Consider the following 24,370-nt stretch of genomic DNA (forward strand, 5'->3'; position numbering starts at 1 on the left):
CAACGTGCTTCCCAGTCCCTGTCTACTCCTCTGAGCACATAATTTGCAACATTTTAGTACAACTTCGTGCAGTTGTTTTCCTACCATGCTCTGTTTCCTTTCCACGAGTACAATTTTGCTGCACCTACTCATTAAAGGCCAAATAGCGCATAGGGAAATATTTCCTGTGTAGGACAATTTGCTTTTAGGATTACTGCTTTATTTTTGGATAACTGTACTGTTGGCTCCGTAAAGGAAGATGCTGGAGTCTGGGCCTGTCTGATGTTCAGTTTGTCCACAAATAGCAAATGACTGCTTCCTTGGTATCTCACCTAACACAAAAATGTCAATGTTTATAGGCGTTTTCAGTATGTCATGGGCTACAAATAGCATTTCCATTCACGGGATCATGATTTTCTTCCATGAAAACATCAAAAGATTTTGTTCTTGTTGTGGGGTAGCAGATATGAGCAGCATCTAAAAATAATGCTAGAACAAGTAAACACAGGTAGAGTTTGTGTATCTTTTACAGGCATTCATCCAAACCAAACTCTTTTCAGGTTCAGCCTGAAAAAACAGGTTGGAGCAGCTGAAAGCAGACCCAGAGATGCTACTTGAGGACAGGATGAGGTAATAAGCACAGCAAGCGATTTCTTTGCATCTGTCTTTCTCTCAGATACCTTCTCAGCTCTTTGGGAACCACTGCAAAATTTCAGATTAGCCTCAGTAGGGAATGAATGTAAATATTAACATGCCTGGAATAACACAAGCCAAACTTTTAATTCCCTTTGGGTCAGTTCTTGCTATATTTTCCCTGGCTAGTGTCCCAATGTATCCAATGCTAATTTGGTTTCAGTAGGAATAATTAGGTAATGAAAGCTGGACCTCGTGATTATATCACTGGTCTGTAGGCTTTGGGCTTTCTTCTGTTTTCATCCTTTTAACTGATTTTCTGCGAGATAACTTATTTTAGCTTCAGTGCTGTGCTTCATTGGTGTAAAATGAAGGTGCTGTATGTCCCACAATCTCTAGTGACCAAGTCAATAAGTGGAAGGAAGGCTTTCAGGAACTGCTGTTATCCCATGAGCGAACACACTCAGCAGCTTTGGTACAAGATGGTACAATGGAATGAGTCCAGGGGTTGTAAGGTCTTATTTCTGATCTGGCCAACTAGCTGGGACTGTCATTCCTTCTTGTGTAACATAAAGCCACTTGAAGACCAGAGAGCTTGCAGCTAGGAAGTGAATAACAGCTTACACCGCATGAATGTTTTCAAGTCTGAATGAAAAGTGTTGTACATGCTGGTTTTGGATGTGGAGTCTGTGCTGAGCTGCCTGATCTATTATCCAAATCCTTTTTCTTTATTTTACTTTTTATCAGTAGTTTTCCTGTTTCTCATTTATGATCTTCATTAAAGGTCCCCACTTCTCCAATACACCCCATGCCCCTCCCTTGGTGCTGCTCCTGAGGCCGGGGCTCTGCAGCTGCCTGGTGCCACACACAGCCCAGAGGGAGGCTCAGCCCTTCCCAGTGAGTCCTCCCAAGGGGAAGCTGTTCTGCTGGGAGAGCAACTGGGAACTCCACTGGGTCTGTAACTGTTTCTGTAACTTTACACCTTATCCTTTGATTAATGTAATCTTCTCTGCTGCCCTTCCACTAACTAAATAAATGTGAATGTAAGTAACATAAATATAGTTATGGGGATGTAACAAAATCTTGAATTATCAAGGTTAAAACTACCAGATACTAAGTGGCTGACAGTTTCTCAATACTGTCTCCTAAATAATCCTAACGCTTAGCGATGATCTCTTTGCTCAAATTCCCTGCTGCATTTCACTGTAATTTGTGGCTTCACTTATTTACTGGGGATTACTGGTCAGCCACTGCTGCAAACCTGTGCCACTAAGGTTATCAGCTCTGTTTGCCTGCAGTAGCATTAGAAGCTCTGGAGTCGTGACTTTAGAAGTGGAAGCTCTGGGTTACTTTAAGAATAAGAAACTATTATATAAACTATAAACCATATATGCTTCAGGGGAACAAAATAGGGACTGTTTGATGTTTTTCATTGAAACTAAAACATGTCACGAGTTCTAAAAGTGTAAAATTTTGTTCTTTTCTCTTTGATTGCATGATGTACTTACTGATGATAATGAAATTTGGGGAGAAAAAAAAGCTATCATTTTCAGATCTCATATCATGTGCATTGAATTACAGTTGAAGTCCATCCTGTAGCACAGCAGGAACATCATTTTGCAAAACCCTTATTCAGACAAAACATTAATGACCAGACTTTGTATAATGAGGTCAGATAGACCTTTCTGTTGGCAGAGGTATTTTTATTTCTTGCCTAGAGCAGAGGCGAGGGAGGAAGAGAAGCAAAGGAGCACCAAGACAAGAATTTGTAAGTATACTTAAATCAGTCATACAAATCACATGTGGATCAAACCCACCCAGTCCCAACCTTCTAGCTTAAAAATCTGGGTAAAGTACTGAATTGCTGGAGTCGGGAAAGAGCAATGGTAAGTCAAGCCAAATCCACTGTCAGCAAATATGCCACCAAGTAAAGAATTAGTTTGTCTATCCTTGTTAGGCATGTATTCTAGGATTTAAAAATAGCTGCCAGCAGTCTTTAATCAAGACTTGAAAAAATATATTCTGGCAGAGATCCTGCAGGTCTGTGCGTGATGGTGCTTACAGTGGGACAGGAATATGAACTTTCCCAAATGCCTTTTGGACAGCTGGGAAACCATCAGTCTTTGTGGCATAAGAGTGAATGCTAGCCATGGTGAGTGACAAAACTCAAAGTTGGTCCAAAGGATTTCTGTTTACCCATCTTGTAGTATCATTAAGGTTGGAGATCTCCCAGATAATCTAATCCAACCCCAACCCACTCCCATTGTGCCCATGGACCGCATCCCTCGGTGCTGTATCTCCATGGTTACTGAGTACCTCCAGGAACAGTGACCTCACCACTTCCCTTCCAGTCTGTGCCAGTGCATCACCAGTCTTTCAGAAAATAATTTTTTTCTGATACTGTGTTCATACATACTATTATTTTTCAGTGCTTTCTCTGTTTATACTATTTATACTATATATATATTATACTGTTTAATATATTATATATATATATTATAGTTTTTCCAACAGTTTAATAAATAAATAATGGCAGTACTTAGAGTTTATGTATTTGGGCCACATCTTAGTTGAATGTAAATCTGTATCATGCTGCTGATTTCAGTGAGACTCGGGAGAACTGGTATCCAGATCAGAGTTCTGCTGTTTAAAAGCAGCTGATGAAATGTCCCGAGAAGAAGTGTGGTTAGGTGTATATACAATGCCTTCTGAAATGAAATGAGAAAATTATTGAGGAAACTTCTGGAGGGAGGAAAATATTGCATTACTTCTGCATATTGTATTGCCCTCAGAAATAACTCGGAAGCAAGAGTTGACTCAATTTGGAAAACAAAGAACATAATGAAATACCCATGAAAGGTCAGAAAACTGGATGGTTACAGTGATGGCTATAAATAGATTTACATAAACCCAATAGGGAATTTCAGTGAAATATCCAGGTGCTGAACAGGGCACAACACTAGATATGTTGGGAGATGGGGTTGCTTGAGTTGGATTTAGAGAAATAATGAAGAATTTTTAATACCAAAAAGACATTACAGTGTGATCCTAATTTTGGTTACCATCAGCCCCCTGTATCTCACTTCTTACATTGCCTTGCTTATAACGTTTCCATGTGCATTGCAGGCAGATAGTAAATGCCCACAAGTATTGTACCTTGCTGCTTGATTAAAGAAAATTCAGATAGTGAAGCGGAGGGGAAAGAAAGAAATCTGTTAAAGATATTATAACCTGGCAAAATGTTCTTAAGAAGAGAAAAGTTAATTCCTGTGAAATAAACCCTATTCCTAAAAGATCAGCAGCACATTGGACACTGGACTGGTTCTTCTCATAGATCAGTCACGGAACTCATCATCAGTCTTTTCTAACAGTACCAAGGCAAACACGGTAATGGAAAGTAACTGCTAGAGCTATGTTGTCTTCTTTTGCTCAAACTGAATTTAAATTTCTTTCTATTCTTCTTTTGCCTCAAATATTGTTGTTTCAGTTCTATCTCTATTGTACAATCATTCTGAAAACTGTCTTAACTGAGCTCTTTGGCATCTTTACCTCTCCACGCAGTCCCACTGGAAACGAGCAATTCCACGTTCCCTGTCAGCATTGGCTGTGTGCCAGCTGCCCCGATTTGGCAAAGTTTTCCTTCAGCTTTCTAACTCTGACGTGCAGCAGGAGAGATGCTCATAAACAACCACCAAATAGGAAAAAAGTGTCCCACTCACGATCATTAGTTACTACTTAAAAATATTTATGGCACTGTAAAGTCTCATGTCTCTCCCTTGGCTTGAAAAGTTCTGATGTTTCTTATCCTCTCCTGTTCCATACTATTTATAACTTCTAGCTGCCCAGGTCATACTCCCTGCAGTTCCCCTGCCAGGTTAGAAGAATGTATTTGTCCTTTTCTGTCTAAAATTACTCCAGCATGCTTTATCTTGTTTCCTCTAATTATTTTTCCCCAGTTCATTGTTCCTGATATTGTTCCTTAACCAAATATATTGATTTCCTGTCTCTCCCCTGTTCTTTATTAAGATGATAAATGTTTGAAGATAGAGACTGTTCTTTGTTACAAATATTGAATCTATCTTGGATCTTAGAATAAAATCATCCCAAATTTCAGGGCTGAATCACAAATGTAACAACTTCAGAAGAGCCATCAAAACATCTTTAATTTCTTCCTTTTGTTATTAGATTTCTGTACTGTTGGTTATGAAGGGTTATTGACTTGTCAGGAATTGTGATATGATAGTTTGCATTTCCATCCCTGAAATAACTCCCATTAAATATCAGTCAGCCAAATTGCTTTTAAAATGATGCTGCTGTAATTGAGAAATATAGAATATTAATCACTTTAAATTTTCTTTAGCTCATTAATTTGATATGTGCAAAATCTAAAAGTTTTATGTCCATAGGTATGCTACTTCTGAACCTTGTGTGACCTGCTGTTAAATAATTAAAAGTTGAGGTGGACCTACGTGAGTGAGGAGAGGTGGAAATGGAAAAGAATATTGACCAGAGCATCCTCAGTTGACCTGAGCAGATGGTCACTTCCTCAGGAACACCCCGAGGTAGTCCCCAGGGCATCTCACAGGAGGCAGAGGATGGGGCATCTATCTGCATGGCACCACTGAGGTCACAGGATGCATCCCAGCCAGTGAAAACACATGGTAACTCAGTCCATCTGTCAGTCTTGCATTGACTTCAGTGGAATTTTGTTCCAGCAGGGCTTTACTCTAGTCACGGTACTCTGTTTGGAAAAATAAACACATATATTCTCATATCCTGAACGTAAGTTAATCAAGTTGGATAAGGCCAGAGAAAGTAAATATAAGTAGTGCTATAAGCCAGGATGCCAGCTGATCTTGTGGTTTGATAGGTGACTCCTCATTATTTGCTCTGCTAAGAGGAAAACTTGTGCATTTCTTTGTAACGTTTGTGAATGGATTTGTGTGTTTGTCTTTGCACTACTGTGGCAGAGCACCGTAAACACGATAAGGAGTGACTCACTCACGCACCCCGTTAGCAACGTGAGCGCGCTGAGTGACGTGCAGCCGCTCCCACAGAGCAGTGCATTCAGTCACAGGAAGATGCATTATGTGTGCAGTAAGCAAAGGGATCTGGGGGGAGTCAAGGACGTTTATGCAGCCATAAAGGGAGCAGGTGTGAGTGGGACACTGAACGGAGCCCAGCATCCTGTTTCTCAAAGGAAGTTTCTCCTTTTTTCATGGGATGTCCTCCCGATGGCAGCTCTGGGAAAGAGACATAGATAGGGATCAATAGTAAAAAATAGCTCTAGTATCAAACCTTTTTGAGTGGCCAGGTGGTGTAACAGGCTGCCAAGGGAGGTGGTTGAGTCACCATCCCTGGAGGTGTCCAAGAAACATGTAAATGTGGCACCAAGAATTGTGGTTGAGTGGGGAAAAACCGGTGGTAGGTGGACTGTTGGACTAGTCGGCCTTGGAGGTCTTTTCCAACCTTGGTGATCTATGATGCTTTTCCTGAGTACACTGTGCGTGGGGGTGGCTGGAAGGCCTTTCTCGTTTGGAGCTGTGAGGTCAGCTCCCAGGAGGGAGGCCTGCTTTATCTCAGTCAATAGAAGACATTTCCATCTGCTCAGCTGGAGCAGAATCCCTTTCTGTTTCTGACAATACTTGGCACAGTGTTGACACCAGAACCACAGTTTTTCATTGTTCTTTTGACCTTCAGATAAATTCTTTTATGGACAAGAGCTTGATAGTTGCACATCTTCTATTTGATGTAACTGGTGTTCTGCCATGTTGGCTTTTCTGCTGCATTTTCATTAATGCACAGTGAGGCTTTGGCTGTGCATGGAGGACTTGAATCCTTTCCAGTAAGGTTGTGCTGAGCAGCACTGAGGTGATGTCCTGGCACTGGAGCTGTGAGCTGTAGAGTAATTTTGGTGCTTTCCTCATCCTGATGAAGGATGGAAACCTTGTTTGCATCCTTCAGGTTGGTGAAAATCATCCCAAACTCCTAGGGGTTGAAGAAAATTTTTTCCATTTTCTATTTAATGAAGAGCAATAAATATTCCATGAAGCCTTAATGGGGCTTTTGTAACAGCAGCACAGAGGCTACAGTGTGCCTGCACAGCTTTGCGAGCAGCGTTATTCATGATGCAAAAGATGGAATAAAACCACATTCCCTCTTTAACCCAGGGGAGCTGGATTCATTGGGGAACAGGTACTGGCCAACTTGCAATAGCTGCCCACTCTGGCAGGGGATGGGGAACCCCAGGGCATTTCTCTTAAAATAATAATAATTAAAAAATAGCAAAAAACCACCAACTAAGCATAATAGCTTACATAGCATAATAGCATACATAATTTTTTTAATTTTAGGCATGCACTACTGATTTGTTGGTACATGATGAGTCTGGTAGTTCCTTTTTTTTTTTTCCTGAATAATGACAATAACAAAGTACTGTTAAAAATAAAGCACCCAACTTTATATACATCGTGAAGATATTTAAGGTATATTTGTGAAATGTGACCCCTGTCTGAACTTCAGAATGTCTGCTGCTAGAAGTTCAAGCCAATGCCTTTTTATAGCAGTGTTCTGTCAAGGATTATTTATGTATTTCACTGTATGCACTGTATAGAAAACTCTGGAGGCAGTGTTATTTTTAGCTATGTGACCTTTAAGTATATTCATCTATATAGCAGTAAATCAGTTTTTAACAGGTGAATGACTTAATATAGTAAGGCAGATGAGTTGCAGATGTGGATAACATCTGTCCAGACTGCTTTTTTCCAGGCTTTAGATTACTCATCTGGGATGTTTAGAAGCCAGCGTTAGGGATTATTGATAAAAATGAGTTAAGAATAGTTCAGAACATTTCCCCTGTGAGGTATAATGTTTCTCTGCTGACTGCATTTTCCATCTGCCATTAAACATCACAAGCCAGAATTTTTTAAACTCATTTTAAACCATAGTAATACAATTTAAATAGAACATGAATAAATGCTCAAGTTCTCTGATAGAGAGTGAAGGATGTTCTTTTAGAAGAAAGCAAAGAGGAATATTTTAGCTTTTGCTTAGGGTTTGTTCTGTGTTGTGAAGAAAGTGAATCTTCTCTGTTCTCCTGAGTTGTTGCTTGCTCTGAACTGCATGCCCAGCTGAGATGGGCACTGGTTTAATTGGTGCAAATGTGTTCTCCTCTGAGTATCCTGACTTCTAGTTTTGTGTAGTTTCTATGCTTGATGTCTCTTTTTAAATTGCTCTCTATTTCTAATAAATCTTCTCAGTAATCTGTATTTTAAAAGTCTTTGGCATGTACAGAAAGATAAAGAGATGGAGTTTGGCATGAAGAAGCTATTTGAAACGTGATAGCTCTACAGCTTAAAATAAATGAGTTTTTGAAGTCTGTACGGAGAAGAAATAAATGTGATGACTTTGTCCCTAGGAAGGTCATAAGGACTGTGCTTTCTTGCATATGGGATACAGTTGTGCTCTTACCTGCCATACAGAGGATACAACTCCAGTCAGGAAAATGGGAATTGAAAAAAAAAAAAGGAGGGGGGGGGGGGGCGGAAAAGAAAGAATATTTTGCTGTTGAGGAAAGAGGAAAAAAAAGGAAAGGAAAACAGATTTTCCACAAATCCTGAAACTATGGAGCAGAAGACTGCTCAAGCCCTTGGTCACACTCCTCATTTGTATTGTAGTGAATTGTTGTAAGGAATTAGTGGTAAAACCAAAATTGAAACCTGCAATGTTCTGCAGCACAGGGTGTGGTGAAAGGATGGCAATGGCTAAACATGAGAAGTGCTAGGGCTGGGGGGGGGGGATCTGCCCCGAACTCTGACCTTATCCTCTTCTGGCATCATCACATATTTTCTCTTAAGTCTTTTTTCCCTGGTATGTTACGAATATAATTCTTCTCGTATAATTGCCAATTATTTTATTGATTTCCCAAACGCCTTTTTATCAGTCACAAAAGTTCTCTGTTATATACTACATTTACATGCTATTTTTAACTCTAAAATGACTGTAAAACAAACCCCATTTCATCAGCTGTGTTGATAATACAAGAGGAAGCATCATCCTAAGCTGCCTCTTTCCTGGCAGCCTCCCCGCTTCTGATCTTTTTCCAGATCTAATACTCGGAGCTATTGGATACAATGGGTAATTGGATAATGTGAGTCAAGTACATTTGCTTTCAGCTGGAGGTCATCTGAGGTGCAGCCTTCACATATGAAGAAACTGTATTAAAATGTCCATTCTTATTTCCATCTCTCTTGGGGATTGGAGATGATCTCTAAGGTCCTTTCAGCCTAAGCTGTTCTGTGATTCCATGGCTCTGCCTTTGAGTTCAGCTGCAGTTGGCTCAGCTGGATGGGCCCCACAGTGTGAGCAGTGATGAAGCCTCTCAGAGAGTCACTGTTGTCTCTTCACTCCTTAGTTCAGAGGTCCTCTGCTAGAAAAGGAGATTTGACAAGGTGTACCACATGCAATCAGTGGAGGAAATGCAAACAGAGAGAGAAAGCAATCTAATGCAGGTAATATAAAAGCAGTGATATTGGAGGTAACGCAAGCATATTGATAACAGAAAGGGAAGGAAGCTGCAAGAAGAGGGGTAGCACTGCTGAGGTTCTGAACTGCTCTGTCACTCCAATTTTTCCATTTGTTGGTGTGTTAATTTATGATATGCTTTATATCACTTGACTTCTGCAGGTTTTTAAGATTACTGTTGTTATTCCACTAAATCTCCCTTCTTCAAATCTCCCTTCTCATCTGCCCTTGTTATTCTTTAAGTTCCAGCCAAGGGATGTCTTGACTGCCAGGATAAAGCGGTGGAGGCATTCAGCGACATTTTCTGAGGCAGTCTTCCAGTAACATCCCAAAACACAGGGCTAACTTGCATCTGTCTGTGCTTGTTCTCTTGGCTGTAGGTCTGTATGGAAATAGTTGGGCAAAATATCCAGTTTGGTGAAAGTGTGCGGATTAGATCGTATACGTCAGAAGGAACTCAGCCTGTGGAGCAAGCCCAGCGTGGCATAATGGGGACAGTTTCCCCCATTGCCCTCGCCTCTGTCATTTCCTTCCTACCTCATATGAAAAGCATCATCTTCCTGAACTTGTGTTCTTGAAGCATTTCAGCTTTCCTCATGCAAATTATGAAAATACCAATGTGAGCTCTGGTTATTTTTGTGCCATTGTCAAGTTTTTGGGACCAAAATAGGTCTTGACTTAAAAAGCAAAAACAAAAAAAAAACCCACAAAGACATGGCAACAAGAGACCTCATTTCTCTGTCACATATTTCAATTCTCTGGGGATAAATTTTGTTTAACAACCTGCCAAAGTCTCAATAAAAACATATATTTTTAAGGAAGTTCAGGGTGCAAAAATACGATGACAATGATGAAACAGAAAACTCCTAAGAACAAATTCGTTTGCTGCCCTGCAGCTTTGACAGCTGAAAGATTTCTGTTCATGTTGGAAAACAAGCTGACCTTCTAGCAGGGGCCAGGCATGAGATCCTCGCCAAAGGTGAATGGCTTGGAAAGCTCTGAGTGTGCGTGACAGGGGAAACAGTGGAAACTATTTGTTGTTTGGAAGACACTTGTGCACTGAAAAGCAGTTACCTACAGATGGTGTTCTTAGTAAATAGGCTTGTTTTCTACGTGTCTGACTGCCACAGCTCCCCGTGCAGTGCATATATATGTTGTTATAACCACTGCAGCCTGTAGAAATTATTTAATGCTGTTGGTTGCATAGTGCTTCCCTGCTGCCTGCAAATGGAGAAGGTGCCAGCCCGGCTTTGGCCTTATGGGAACTGCTCTGCACTGAGTTAAGTCAGTGCAACCCCTGAAGTTCTGCTGGTTCTTGAGGTCCTGAGTGGTGAGATGAGCAATCCAATAACAAGTGTTTTGAAGTAAGTACATCTAATACATGTTACTACATTCATACTTTAGCCTTCAGTCAAACTTTAACCTCTTCTAGGATCTCCTAAGGTGTAAGAGATGCAGGCATAAATGACCTAAAACCAAGCATCGTTTGTCTGACATGGAGGTTAAATAACAGTGTTTGAGAGAGCTCTAACAGAAAGCATAAATAGCAGAACACAGTGTTCCTTCTTGCGTCTTGCACTAATCCTGACGTGGGAGCACTCTACCACCACAAATAAGGTTATCAGCACCAAATCTCCAGCCAACCATAAATCTCTCCTAGGCTAGTCAGCTCTGGCGGCCCAGCAATGTGACTTTGGTCAGGAGGAGACTCTGACTTGTTGGGTCTGCTTGAGGTGGTATAGCACAGGCTGCACAACCTGATCCATGTGTGGAGATGTAAATTCTCACAGAATACTGGTGAAGTTGTATCCCAGCTCCCAGAACAGCTGCAGAATTCAGTAAGCACTGACAAACACAGTGCAAATGGGTGGTCAGCAGGTGCTGGGCAGTGTGTAGGCTACAGCCCAGAAATAGACCCTACTGATTACAGATATCTTACTGCTAGCTTGTGTTGGCGAGGGCTTACGTGTATGTATTACATGAAACACTGATCACAGATGCGTAGTTGGACCTGTTCTGAAAGTTACCAGCACATCTATTTACCTTTTTTTTTGTCCTAAAAAATATTTGAGAATAATGTTAAGTGTAGTAAAGAGCTGAATGTAAAAGAGCAAATTTCTGTGTATAGCCATCATCTTGGTGGGTGTTGTGCTGTAACCAAGTGCCCTTGTGCTGTCAGATATGGCAACTCATTTCAGCTGGAACCAGGAACCCAAGGGTTTTCCCAACCCCTCCTTGGTGTTTTCCAATCTTTTGTAATCCCAACTGCAAACAATGCCAAGAGTCCCAACAGGTGGATGAAGAATTAGCAAGAATATCGAGGTAATGTTTTCCTAAAAAAAAAAAAATAATAATAATAATTAAAAAAAAAAAACAAACCAAAAACCTCACACAAGTAGTGTTTGTTTCAAAGTTAAATTTGGCTGAAATTAAACTCCGTTTTGAAGTCAATGAGAATCTACTGACCCTAATGCAAGAGGAGCTGATCTGAGAGAGCCAGCATAAACATTCAGAGGTGCTTGGCTATAAGTAGCAGGCTTAAAAACAGAGACCAAATACCCCATTAAACACACACACGTTGCTGTTTGTGTACTATGGAGAAAAAGAAGGGTGTACAGCATTCCAGAGCCACAGGAGAGAGGAGGTAACTTCCATTCTAAGCCATGATGCTGCAGCCTACAGCACGGTGTATCTAATTGTGAATAGTGTAAATGAACCTGAGCCATACAGGGAGGTAAATAAGAAGAGATGTGGAGCTGAGAGGGAAGGGCAGCAAAGGCTGTGTAAAGGCACTACCAAATGGGCAGGATTTTCTCTCAACAGTTTCAGCCTGGTGAGTGACAGAGTGTTGTGTGTTACACAAACAGACGTTACATCAGTGTGTGAGTTATACATCTACATCTGTGCCAGGGGAACACAATTACAGATGCAGTTTTGGGCATGGAAAGGAACTGCTTAAATTGCAGTTACTTGTCTAGTTTTGTGCAGTGCTCATTAGAATACGTGTTCCTTTGTATCTAGAATCTTTAAATCTAGAATTTGCATACTGCTTTAATTTTTGAAGGTGTTCAAAAATGTTCAACGTGTTCTGTTTTCCTAGCTCAGCGGTGGCAGCAGCCCTGCTCCCATCTCCCTGCAGACTGTTCACAGGTAGGTGACATAACAGATCCAACTGGAACTGGTACTTTTCAGTGCCTTTCTACATTCTCTTGTTTCTGTACCACTTTGCGGCTGCACAGAACGTCTATAAACATAACCTGCAGTCACCTTTTGTACTTTCTCATTTCTCCCCAGACAAGAATGGTCCGGTCTGGACTTTGCAGTAATCTCTGATGTACAAACAATCCATCTCCAGTGATGCAGGAAAGGAGCCTCAGCCCATCAGTGATGTGTTCCTTTGGCTGTAGGTGCTAAAGGCAGTGCAGAGCTTTGCACAGACTGTGGGAGCGCAGGTTCCGAGCTGCCAGACAGCAGCCTGCCCAGTTTGGTGCCAGAGAGGACCCAATTCTGCCACCAACCCTGTGCAGAAGCAAAGAGCAAACTGGTGCCAAGGTCATTGCGTGCTAGCGCTTTGCTGAGCTATCAGAGAGGTTTGTGTGTTGCACCAGCAGCTTCTCTGATAGAATAACCAAGTGCTCAAAGCGTTTAAGGAAAATATGGCAAGAATGCAAGGCTTCTGGTTGGAAAGTTGTTGGTGTCATTCCCCTAGAGAATTTATTTATAAATAATGTTGTTTTATCCTAATTCTTTGTGCACCCACTCCTGCCCCAGTTCTTTTTCTGGTTATTGAAATGTTTAGATAGAAAACACAAATATATTTTGTTATGCTTTGCCTCTTGCGTTTACAGAGGTGCAACACCAACAGGAGTTAAATCACAGTGTTTGTGAAAAAAATGCACAGTTTTGGTGATTTGTGTAAAATGTTTGAATTGGGGGTTTCTGCTTGCATTTTACTTTTGTGATTTTTCCTTCTTTAAGTTCGTCCAGGAGTGCTTTTTGTCTGACAAAGAGAGATGTAAACCCAAACTATTTCAGTGGTATCTATGTGCTCAGATACTACATCTACGTGAGTGCAGGTGTGAGGCCTGGCCAGAGCATTTCAGATAAACCTGCCCTTCCACTGGGATGGCTTTCCATTGGGATCATCGCTTTCCTTGGAGATCAGCCCAGTGTCAGCAAGTGCTCACTGCCTGACTTCACATGGTGTCCTAGGATGACAACACTGTGAGATAACGTGCTACTAAACAGGGTTGAAACTACAGGCATCCAACTCACAGGAATCGAGGGAAAAAAACATAATGAAAAACCACACACAGAAAAACCAACCCACCCTGAAACTCTTCAGGCCCTTTCATGCCACAGATTATGAAAAAAAAAAAGCCTTAATTTGTGAGACAATAGCTATGATGAATTAAACACAAGCTGTTTCGTCAAAAAAGCAAGAGCCTCCCATGCCCAGGGAAGGAAGCACAGAGGTTGCGACACGCATGGGGCACTGTGCTGAATTCAGCAGCTGGTTCAGTTTCTGCATTAGTTGTGAAATCGCCTCTTTGTGTTAAGGCCGGACCCAGCGGGGAGAGAAGGCCTGAGGTCCTGGGCACAGCCCCTTCCCATGGCAGTGTTCCCTTGCCATGTTTGCACACCACTTGATGTAAAGCCAAGGAGCCTGTTTCTGGACTTGCATGCAGTTCTGTGCTCGTGCATTATCTCAGCCTGCTCACAGGTTTTCCATGATGCACTGTCATTTTGGCAGTTTTGTTTGGACCCCTTTTTTGAAGCACTAGGTTCACACATCTGAAGGGAAAGCTGCCCCTATCTGTGGTGCTGTGTCCATGAAAGGTATTTACATTTATAAACTGAGAAAACCATTGCTATTTTAAGCTGCTGCTGCTGGAAGTCTGTCTCTGACCCTCCACAGCAAGGTCTAAATAATCATTTTTCTAAGTTCCTCACTGTTGAGAATTTTGCTGTCTTCAGCAGCCCCCTGCACAGCAGCAATAGAGAGCTGCAAGCAGAAACGGTGACATTGTGCCACTTCATGTTAGTCCCAACATTAAAAAAGCAAGAATGAACAATGGCATTTTAAATCGGAAGAGAAAGGACTTGCATTGGGGGAGGATAGGGTGATGCTAGCCTTGTAGTCTCTTGTGCATTTGGAAATTGCGTGTCAATCTTTGTTTTGCCACAACAGGTGTTAGAAAAAAAGATAATTGAATTTGCATCTCCAGGAACTTAGGGCTCCTGGAAAAGCGAAGCAGATTGCAGAAGTTAGAGGCCCTGCCTAAGGACTGTGTGCTTTTAGTTTGTGCTCAGCTCAATCAGAAGCACCCAGGACTACCTAAAGCCAAATCCAAACTCCCAGCCTTTCACTTTTCCTTGCCCAAACCTTGTCAGATACTGTTATTACATTACTAAATACCTTGTTATCTAACGTGCCCTGATTGTTTGCTGCCACTGCCATGGCAGCAGTGAGGAGTCATTTCCTATCAGCCTCAGTTTTACCACTCTGCTTTGGTGCTGTGTCACCGGGCAGTGCAAGCGACAGGTGACACCATGCTGACATCTGTGGTGCACATGGTGACAATTCTGAATGAATCAAAAGGGAAGGGCACATCTCAATATGTATATCCTAGTGTGCAGCTGTGACTGATACGGAAAATATTAAGCAGCAGCATAATGAATGGTGCATGTGAGAGTGCTGCTTGTGCGTGGGGCTTTGCTAAAAAAAAAAGCCTCATGCTGTCTGGAAGTTTTTTGAATAGATCTTAAACCTACAGAGCAAGAGCTGCACCTGGGCATGCTGCAAAACCCAACGAGCAGAGCCCAGCAGGTTTCTGGTATTTCTTTTCTTTCTATTCAGAGAGATGCCTGAGCAGCAAAGGCTGCAGCTCTCCATGGCAGGGGTGGGGTGGTGGAGAATGGATGGCAATCTGCTCCTATTGACTGCGGGCATGGGGTTGTGCACATATGCTGCATGTAAACACTGTACAGCAGGCTGGCACACTGGGACATGTGTAGTGGGAAATTAGCTGTGGGGTCATTAACAGCACTGTCATGGCTCACAACAACCAAGCTGACTGCGTGTCACGGTTGGGTACCATGCAAATGGCTCCTATGAGAACCACGCAAGTAGGTTTAGCACTGTGTGCTATCAAGTATTTGAGAGCAATGAGTCACTTCATTTTCCCCATCAGTTAAGTGGCTGGAAGCAGTTTTGCCACCAGTTCCTGTTTCAGCATGTGCTCTCACCCCAGCCCGTGTGCGAGAGCCAACACTTGTGCCACAGCCAGGAAGGGATGCAGGCAGCCAGCTCATCGTCAGCTGCAGAGGCCAGTGCCAGCATCCCATGGGGGTGAGAACGTGTGGCTGAGAAGCTAGGATTGCAACACCCTAAAAATAGGCAGGAAGTCCCCATCCCAAGCTGCTGGCATTGTGTTCCAGCCTCTGACAGCAGATCATGATTCTCAGCAACAGGATGCTGCTTTTACCCCTTTCTCAAGTAACACATCCCTCATATAAAAGCTAGGAAAGAATTTTCACGCTGAAGTGTGCCAGGTTGTCTCTGCTGTAAAACAAGCTCATCCCAGAGTCTTAAAGTGGGACAGAGGACACGTGTGAGGACACGATCCCACTTGTTGGTGCTGATCTGCTGCCTAGCAAGTGGAACTGGGTGCCATGTGCTTCCCATAGTGGGAAAAGTGGGGAGAGCCACACTGCCTGCAGAGCCATCCCAAGGACTGATCCACAGGGAAATGCATGTCACTCACATTTCGCAATCCGGGTCTTTCTGCTTGTCCTCTCATTCCCATGGGCTATACTGTGGGAAGCAAATCTTTGAAAGGGAAAGTTGTGTGACACAGTGGGATTTTCCTTAAGTGCTTGCTGCTGCTCTCAGCAGGATCCAAGTGAAGCCAAATCACCTTCTGAAAGCCATTTGGAGACGTCTGGGGATTTTGTGTGTTTCTTCATTTTCCATCTCCCAGGAACGTATGGCAATAAAATGAGATACAGTGTTAGGAAATTGCTATAAAGCTAACTCAAATGCATTTAAAATTTAAAGTGTTTCCTGAGCACCTTTGTTACTGGAAACTTATTCCAAATGAGAATCCATTTTAGCTTAATTTAATTTCCCCAAATGGACTAAACTAAGAAAAAGACAGCAATGTACTGAGCCTTCCAGCTTTTCTGTCCTGGATGGGCACTGTGGAGTATTTTATTCCACATCAACTCTTCCAGCAAATTCTCCTGTGAGGAAAATGCCTAATGGTGCTGCGGAAAAAATTAAAATGTTTCCAGCAAACTGAAGCATCACTATTAACCTCATCGACTTATTTAATATTTTCCCAGACTTAAGAACTGGGAAGGATATTTTGGAACAGGAAAGTCAAATTTTCTGTTAGACTGACATTTACAGATGCCAGTCTTTCTATCAGCCATCCTTCTTCTGCAAAACCTCATAGCCTATTTAGATCCTAATTGTTTTTAGAGGGACAGGCCTGGTTTTAGTTTGAGAAGCAAGAAGATTTATCAACAACTTGTCTTTTTATAAGAAAAATATGCCAAACTGATTGTATGACAGAGTCAAACTCGAGCCAGGGTATGTTTCCTTGTTTGTGTAAATGTGTCCCCAAAACCCAGGATCCTTCACACAGTGATGGGTCTCAGGATCCTAAGTAGGGAAGTGGGCACCCCAGCAGTGGGAAGGCTTTCTGCTGCCTCAGTTGCCCACAAAACTCCTAATAGTGGTCGTGGCCACAATTTTTCAGGCAGTCCTACTCAGCAAATGCAGTTCTCCTGAAGCACGGACAGAAAATTCAATAGCTGGAAAGCTGATGCTGTCTGGTCTCACTTCTGTGTGTGTTCTTGTGGCTTTCCAACCAAACACTATTGTATTGCTTTGATTTCAGTTTAATAAAAAGTCATTTTCTTCGTTTTTTGCAGCATTCTGGCCGGATCCATGCACAGACTAGGCCTCGGCCTGAGAAGTGAGCAAAGACAAGGTTGATGCTTCTGTTGCCCACTGCTTGGCCTGTAAAGGTTCATGGGAAATGTAAATGCTGTCTGCATCAGGAATCTTTTTGGAAAATGTGCACTGGACAGTCCCCAGGGAGGAGAATGGCTGCTGCTAAGAAGGTCAATGAAAAGAAAGTTGTGCTGGCAGCCTGCAGCAAGAGACCTGCCCAGCAGTAACTGGTAGTCCTTCCGTAGCACAGAAAGCAGTGTTTCAGGGCCATTTCCAACTAGAAATGGGACCTCAAGATTGTCTCATATCCACTTTCTGTCCCTTGGATCAGCTTTGATTGACCAGGACATATTTGTTTCTTTGTTTGAAAAAACATGGCAGAGAGATAAAAAGACATTGGATGTAGCTGGCTTCATTTTCTCTTGCCAAGGAGGAAATATGGGTGAAAAGGATTCCCTGGGTTTTGCAAGGCAAGCTCAGAGAATAGCTTTACAAGCTGGGCAGTAAATAGAAATAGACTGCAAGAATAGAAATAATTACTGTCAGGCAGCAGGATCTGGGAAACGGCCTCCTGCTTCAACTCAGCTGGTCAGTCCTCTGCTGTTCCTGAAAGTGCAGCAGGGATCACTACCAGCACATCCTTGCGGGAGCCCAGTTAGAGCAGCCAGTTACATCTCACCTGCCTGCTTTGGGCAGAGCAAGTTAGGAGATAGATACTTTTTTTTTTTAGAAACACACATATGCTTCTCCTATGAAGCTCTAGCATATCTGAAGTGAAAGCCCAAGCTGTTCGAAAGCAGTGTTAAAGTTATTGCTATAACCAGAATCAGTTTGTTTGTCCCCTAGTCAGACTGCAACTCTGGGTATCACACAGGAGATCACACAGTCAATAATAATGATAGCTTTAGCTGCTGTGGCTGAGCTATGTCTGTTTCCAGTAATTTATTTTCTCTGCTACAGGTAGTGCATGGCAGGGGGAGAATATTTATAAGCTACACAGTAAGAAATAAGCATAAACAAGCTTAGCTAGAGCTAACTTCCTCTAAAGGATACTGAATTCTTGATGAAGTCAGTGTTATCCTAGCTAGCTAGGAAATATGCCTGCTCAATAATACTGAAATACTGAAGAAAATGGCAAATTCAGTTGATAACCTTAGTCAATGGCTTCTGGCAATGGATTTGTAGCAAGGTGTCACATCAGTTGATATTTACCTTATAAAAATCTCTACAGTACTTGTAGAGTGTGTTTCCAGTTCCAAAGCAGCATGGGTTTTGTTTATTCTGGAAACCACACTCATCATTGGAAAGCTGGCATTGCTGTTTTTCTAGCTCTACTTGGAAATCAGCTGAGCTGCTTTGGGAAAACAATGGTGCTGAACTGCTCTGTCCATTTACGCTTTTACCCACATGAGCCAGTGACTCATATCAGGACACATTGCCAACGTGCTAAAATTATTTTCAGGCCATATTTGAACTTTGGACCTCCCAACAAGGCAGATTAGCAATAGATATTCAGGAGACCTGTAACATGAATCTATTCATTAGCTCTAAAGCCATCCAACAAGCCCTTCTCCTTCCTAAAAACCAGCCCAAGACATCTCTTCCTTCTGGGCACCACCATGCTCTCAGTTTTGCCATTGATAACCACCCCACGGACATTGCTCCTGCAGCCTCTGAACATCTTCTGATGTGTCGTTATGTGACTGGTCTAATTGGGCTATCGAGGAAGGAGGGGCTGTTTCCAGATGAATCGCATTCCTTTCAAGATGCTGACGATGTGCTTGAGGAGGAGCACAGAGGGGAAAGTATGACAAAGCAGTGACGAGGGACATGAACCTAGAGCTTGGTCAGCTCCACCTTCCTGTGTGTCTGGCCACATCCACCAGAGCCAAGGCACTCTGCCTCTACAGTCCAGGCCTCAAACAGCGTTCCCTTGAGGGCTCTGTTGGCTGAAGGGAAAAGACCTTGCCCCTTGCTTATGCTCTGTATGTAAATAGCTCTCCCAGCTGGTTCAGGCAGGTTCACAGAAAATGGCTTCTTCCTGGTGCCACAGCATGTTTGTTGGTATCTGCACCCCTCTGATGTTCCTGCAGCCACACGTGGTGCAGCCTGCTGAAAGCCAATGTATTTTACTCAGAAAAGGCTTTTGTTTCCCCAAAGGGGAGGGTAGAAAGTTCTTGGTCTTTAAGCAGCGACTTGGGACAGAGAGGTAACGAAGACGTTTCTGTGCCCAGAATTGCTGCCATTCCAGCTCTGTCACCTCACAGATCTTGATGCTACACCAGGTGATCCCAAAATCAGGCTTCCCAAAGGGACGGCAGACCACAAACCCTTGTCTTTTCATGAGCTTTGCCATTGCAAGAACTAAGAAAATTTCATATTGAGATGCTGAAAAGGAGTTCTCAACACTGAGGCCACAGGTGCTACAGAGATATTTGAATGGCATTTTGATGAACTGCAAGGACTCTCAGGCAGGATGGGCACATGGACAGCCTTCTGGGTAAAGGCTGGTGAGATGGTGTGGCTGGAGGGTTAGAGTTAGTTCCTCTCCTCCCATCACCCTCATGCACAGACAGCTGGCTGCAGTCAGGCACACTGGACAGCTGTTCCATGGAAAACAAGCCTGCTGCAAAAAGAAAATTTGTCTGCCAGACCAGCTTGCTCACTCAGCTCTGCAGCAGCTGCACAGTTGCTAAATCAGATGCAAGGGAAGCGAGGGACGTGCAGGGAGTGGGGATGGGGAGGGAGTAAGGCAGTATGACTGTCCTGCTTCCCAGTAACACAGCCGCCCCTCAAACGTCATGCTGAAGCGTAATGTGAAAACCATATCCTTAGTTCAACTGAGCAAGATTCCCTGAATCCGTGCTGCTAGGAACACGTAAGTTTGCCCATCAGAAAGCTCACATGGGAGCGTGGATGCCGTCCCAAGGCATATCCTGCTCAGTGTCAGTCACCAAACATGGCAGGGGATCGGGAAGGATGTGACAAAACAGCCGTCATCCAGCTGGTGACATCGCTCAAGGTCCTCTGAGATGCACGTTAACATCACACTGAGATAGAAAAAAAAAGAGAGACTTAAATGTGGCTGGTTTTGGTAAACTGCTTTTGAAGGAATTCTGCTTATCCTTTTGTGGTTATATCTGCTTTGCAAACAGTTTGTTCCAGGAATAAGCAATTGGGCCACATTAGCTCCACAAGTGCAAATCACACTTGGTTGTCAGTGAAGCAGCAAAGGAACTTCATTATTTCCGTCCTTGGGGAGTGCGAATGGTGCTGCTCCTGCCAACATCCCTTGGTAAGAGGGGGAACATTTCCTATCTGCTGGACTTGATGACCCCCCAGCACGTCCTGAGCACTGCCTCATGCAAACATCCCTCCTGTTCGAGGCACCAAAGCCCTATGCAGAGCCTGCAGCTGGCATTACTCTTAGTCTTACTCCTCTTGTGTCTGCTTTATTTCTGCTAGCATTGGCTCCAGTCCTCCCACTGCAGGATGGGCACCTGCTCCTGCCCGGCCCTCCTGGCTGCCCCACCAGCCCTGCGTACTCAGAGGAGCTGCTGCCGTCTTTGCATGTTATTTCCTGACTCTCCTTGTTAATGACTGCCATCATCGTTAGTCATTTACCATTTCCTAGTGGAAAACATGCTGGTATGTGCATTGTCACCCTTCCCCTGCCCCGACAGTATTGCATGCTGACAGAAGTAACCCGCTGCCAGGGGAGAAGCCTCAGCCCAGAGCTCACTCAGGAGTTGAAGAAATGCTCACAGGTTTGCTCCCCCCACTGCTCCCTGGGCTGCTCAGACAGAAAGAAAGGCTCTGCCTGCTTGGGCTCAGAAATCACATAGTAAACCTTTGCACCTTTACCCAACTGGGCTGTACGTAATGGTTGCTCTAGGTTAAATGTAACAGGAATATTGCAGAGTGGGTATGATGGCAGGGATGTGGGGTATAGCCTGTATCCTTTTTGTGCTAGACATTATAATCAGCTTGTTGCCTTGATAAATGTTTGGTTTTCTCACAGGATGGAAACTACTGACAGAGAATAACCACCTGTTTTACAGAGCCCAGAAGGGTTGATTAAGAAATATTCCTCCAGATTCTGACCACTAACAGACAGGGCAGCTCAGAGCCACTTTCTGTATGTTCCCTCATAATTAGCAGCCTTGGGAAAAATATACAGAGAGATTTGCTAAAACCCTTGTGTGTATGGTATAGGTCCTTCTTTGGAGGTTTTAGTGCATCTGCATACCAAGAGAAAAGTGACCTTTCAGTGTGCAGGCTGCTTATTCCAAAGCATGGTACTTCTTTATGTCAGTGTAATTGTCTGTTTTTGTAAGAAAACATACAAAAGGAGAGATAGTTTACAAGCATCTGTGTTCCGGAGCACCGTACTTCATAAATAATTGAATTTCCTCAGAGCCAAACAGCTTCGAGTAAATGTGACATCTTAGACTGTGGGTTGCTTTTTCACAGAAGAAATACTTGGCTGGGGGGAATCAAAAGGGGAAAGGAAGTTGGCCAGAAGAGAGAGCTCATGCTCCTTATCTCTGTATCAAAATAAAGGTTTAAATGCTGACCTCTGAGAAAATGACCTATTTGTTATTAACCCCCCCAATTCTCCTGCTTTGCTCAAGACATGAGTTTTCCACAGCACTGTGTGAAGATCCTCACTTGGGGACCACCACCAGCTTTAGGAAGGGTTCTGGGCCAGAGGGACAGTCAAGTTTAGCCAGGAGCTGTCCTAAGATACACCTTTCAAAGGACATGTGGAAGTTGATGTCAAGTCCCTTTCTTCTCCTCATCCCAGACCTGCCTGCTAGCATTCACACTGCTTTAGAGCTCAGCTGTCACAGTCCTGAGCTCAGTTATTGCACTGCTGAGTGCAGCTATCACAGTCCCATATCTTGTCTCACTGTACCAACAGACCCTGCAGGCAGCTCTGAAGCACAGAACACACAACATAGTGAGACCTGCAGAGACCCTATTTTACCTTGAGGAAATTGCTCTGGCAAGTTCTGCCCCATGGATTCTTCTGTGCTATGAGAACATTTCACTTCCCAGACTGTGATAAACAGCTGCCAAGGATTACCTGCTTACACTGCACATTTTACCTGGCACTTCCATCTGGAAGGTCCAAGCCATACTGCATTTTCCTTGTGGGAACGGAAGGCTCCTGCTCCAAACCCAGCAGCCTACAGGACAGACATAGAGCAGAACAGTATTTCAGACAGCTGATGCACTGAGCGCAGGTGGAGGAACCCTGGCCCTCCTGGCCCAGACTCCTGGTCCCAGCTTCGGAGTGGGTCTCAGGCAGTACAAACAGCAGGAATCAGATGTAGCCAAATCAGGAGACAGCTCAGCTTTGCAAACAGACGCATGAAGGCTGGACAGATGCCAGGGTGGGCAGCCACACGCAGCAGACAAACTCCATGACGCAATGCCAGCCCCACTGTGAGCAGGGGAGCTGCCAGCCTCTGCAAGACTACAACTGCGGCAGCCCCATCCCACCATGGGGCCACTCCACAGCCCCCTGAGCTCAGCCCCACGGCAGCCCTCACCCTGGCTGATCCCAGCCTTGGGTTCATCCTGTCAGCCCTATCTCCTGAACCAGGAGGGTGCTTGCACAGCGTCTCACTGCTCCTCTGCAGTGCGTGTCCCTGCACGTTGCTCTTGCTTCAATTTCCCTTTCACATCCCTGAAGGTGGAGGAACACAGCAGCTAAATAAACAGGCCTCTCTGCTCGTAAGTGCCTTTTTCATATTGTCTAGTTGACTTTCCAAGCCCTATAAATATGAGATTAGTACCATGTCCTCTGAAAGCCCAAAGTCAGGCCCTGAGCCAGGCAGCCACAGAGCCGTTCTCCTTTTAAACCCCTAACACAGAAACATATTCCATTAGATCTGAAGTGGGAAAACTGGCTGGAAAACATAAGTACTGATTTCTGTCAATTAGATTATCTTGAATGGAATATTTAATATTTTTAATGGAACATCATTTAATTGCTGCTCTCGGGTACTTTGTAACTGTTGGAAAGTCTGATCTCAGTGCTTACTTCAATGAAAGATTGCCAACAGACGCAAAGGACTCACATTTTAAACTCCTGTGTAGGAGAACAGTTGGGTCTGTTTTGCCCATGTTTCTGTGTAGGCCAGCTCTCATTTCCCAGTTACAGTGCTAAGGATAACATCGATGAGAGCATCAGTGCAAATCTTACCACAAAGCCTCCTCAAAAACTCAGACTGTTTCACGGTCACGAGCTGCTGGGCTCCTACCACTAGCACACTAGGCCTCAGGAAAGAGGTTTCTCTCACACAGTTGTGTCAGAGCCCTTAGGTCACTGACGGCCTTGATCAGCCCCATCTGGGCCCCCCCACACCTGCTGCCTATGGGCTGGGGCCCCATTTAAGCTCAGACTGGCGTATACTACTTTCTTTTGAGCTGTGCTGTAGGTGTAGCTTTGTATTTCTCCCTCTTTCCTGAATAGATCATGGACTTATGTTACAGGTAGGTCTGTTTCTGCTTTGTTTGTGGGGTGGGCCTTGGGTTAATGTTGTAGCTTTGCTGCTAGTCCTATTCCTATCTCCTGCTGCTCCCTGACAGTTTGTCCTGGTATCCATAGATTCTAAGGACACCAGCTATTGTTGTATTGGTGAAGGAGAGAATATTGTTTTATTGTTTCCCCACTTGAATCATATGGAATCAAACTTGCCAAAAAATATTCATCTATGAAAATCCTAAAACCATTTCTAGAAGCTGCTTTTGTGCTCAGCATGAGTGGCTGAATTATAAAGGCTTGTCCAACAAACCCTTCCATGCGCAGGTGTGTGCGCCTATAAAGATGTTTAAAACCTTCATCAGCCTCCTCCTCTTCAAACAGAATCTTGGAATTCCAAGTAGAAGTGCGTTTTTATTTATAGTCTTAGTACATTTTTCAGCCCAAACGCACAAATATGAGGAGCAAGAGCGCCGTGTTTCAAATTGTTTATGGGATGGCATTATGTTCCCATTGGACTGCAGTGGTGAGTCAGCATGGTTGTTTAGTTGTCCTTGTTCTCAGAGGTCCTTTTCAGTATTTGGGTCAGAGTGCACTTGCTGAAGGTCAGCTGCTTTGGCTTCATGTTTTAAGTGGATGCCATACATGTTGGCTTCCTGGTAGCATGGAGGACTGTCCATCAGATTGCCCTATCAGAACAGATCCTTTACAACAAGTTGTTTCTGTATGCAGGCTTTTGAAATTGATGACTTTGTTTACCAAAATCATGAGGTTTACGT

At 43.5% G+C, this 24,370-nt stretch overlaps 2 protein-coding genes across 2 annotated transcripts in view; both read left to right on the forward strand.

Moving 5' to 3' along the window:
• The window catches only part of UCHL5 (ubiquitin C-terminal hydrolase L5), a 96,524-nt gene that overhangs the window by 32,482 nt on the left and 39,672 nt on the right, over positions 1 to 24,370 (forward strand). The window lies entirely within an intron of this gene.
• Positions 13,336 to 24,370, forward strand: part of LOC136053172 (P-selectin-like) — a 170,835-nt gene continuing 159,800 nt past the window's right edge. The window contains exon 1 of the mRNA XM_065743898.1: positions 13,336 to 13,340. The gene's annotated coding sequence lies outside the window, so the exon portion shown is untranslated. The remainder of the gene's footprint in view (positions 13,341 to 24,370) is intronic.

Source organism: Cyrtonyx montezumae, unplaced genomic scaffold (assembly GCF_038088225.1).
Source record: "Cyrtonyx montezumae isolate F1298 unplaced genomic scaffold, pur_monq_1.0 scaffold_1, whole genome shotgun sequence".
Taxonomy (NCBI): Eukaryota; Metazoa; Chordata; class Aves; order Galliformes; family Odontophoridae; genus Cyrtonyx; species Cyrtonyx montezumae.